Source organism: Egretta garzetta, unplaced genomic scaffold, assembly GCF_000687185.1.
Source record: "Egretta garzetta isolate BGI_Z169 unplaced genomic scaffold, ASM68718v1 scaffold135, whole genome shotgun sequence".
Lineage (NCBI taxonomy): Eukaryota > Metazoa > Chordata > Aves > Pelecaniformes > Ardeidae > Egretta > Egretta garzetta.
Window position 1 is genome coordinate 1,079,043 of NW_009259594.1, and position 1,082 is coordinate 1,080,124.

Consider the following 1,082-nt stretch of genomic DNA (forward strand, 5'->3'; position numbering starts at 1 on the left):
CCGGCCCCGCCGCATCCTCCGCTTTTTGCCAGGGAAAATACACTTTTCTTTCCACTAAATTTAACAATTAAAAATATTTATCGGTAGCAGATTTACGTTGTTGTGTCTCCAGTCTTGGGGCATATTGGTAGACTATTAAGACTAATTAGCATCCTTTCTGCATGCAGATTTACTAAGCTGATTGCGGTATAACTCATCCCTAAAAGCCCCTATCCCTTCACGTTTGCAGAGTGTAGCTGAAGGCAAGGCCCTTTCGTCTCTCTCCGAGCTTGCAAGCAGCTCACGTTAGCCGGGCCTTTTGCTAAGTAAACTTTAAAAATGTGAAGCAATAACAATTTGAGTTAGAAGCTTGCAAAGTACTAAAAAGGAAATATTACCTCGGGAGCTTCCACAGGAAGGATCTGTGGAGAAAACACGAAGCCGAAACGTATAGAAGCGCACAGCAGATCCAGGCTGTATATTCTCAGCATTAAACCCAGGGCTGTTATTTTCTTAAACATATTTGGAAATGACCAAAGGGATTTTGTACGTGCGCGGGCGGCTGCGCCTTCCCGAAGCCAAACAGCAGCGAGGAGAGGAGGGAGAGAGGGAGCGAAAGAGAGAGAAAACGAAGAAGAGTTCCAGAAAGTTTGCAAGATGCGGTTGCAGGGAACAGTTGCTGGGTTTGGGTTGGTTTTTTTTTCCCTTCCTTCCCTGCATTTTAGGTCCGTTCAGAAGGCGCGGAATCAGCAGAGCGCTTTGCTGCGCAGCCCCTCAGATACAACGGGAGGGGGGATTCGTGGCATCCCTTGTACCTTACTTTGCATTTAAAATATTTAAAGCGCCGCAGAAGGCTCTGAGAGGCTCTTCCAAGGTATGGAAAGCATCAGCTATTATGCTTTTTTAAAGCATACACTGCTGGTTTATTATTAACACACTGGGAAGTACATAAGCCCCACAACTTTATTCTCTTTAATGAGCCTGGAAAAGCACGTTGGCCCTGAAGGGTTTTGTTCATTAAAGATGTAAGCTGTAGGAATATTGTCTCATTAATTATCTGGTTTTAATTACACTGTTACCCTTTGAATCCATATATTGGGGGG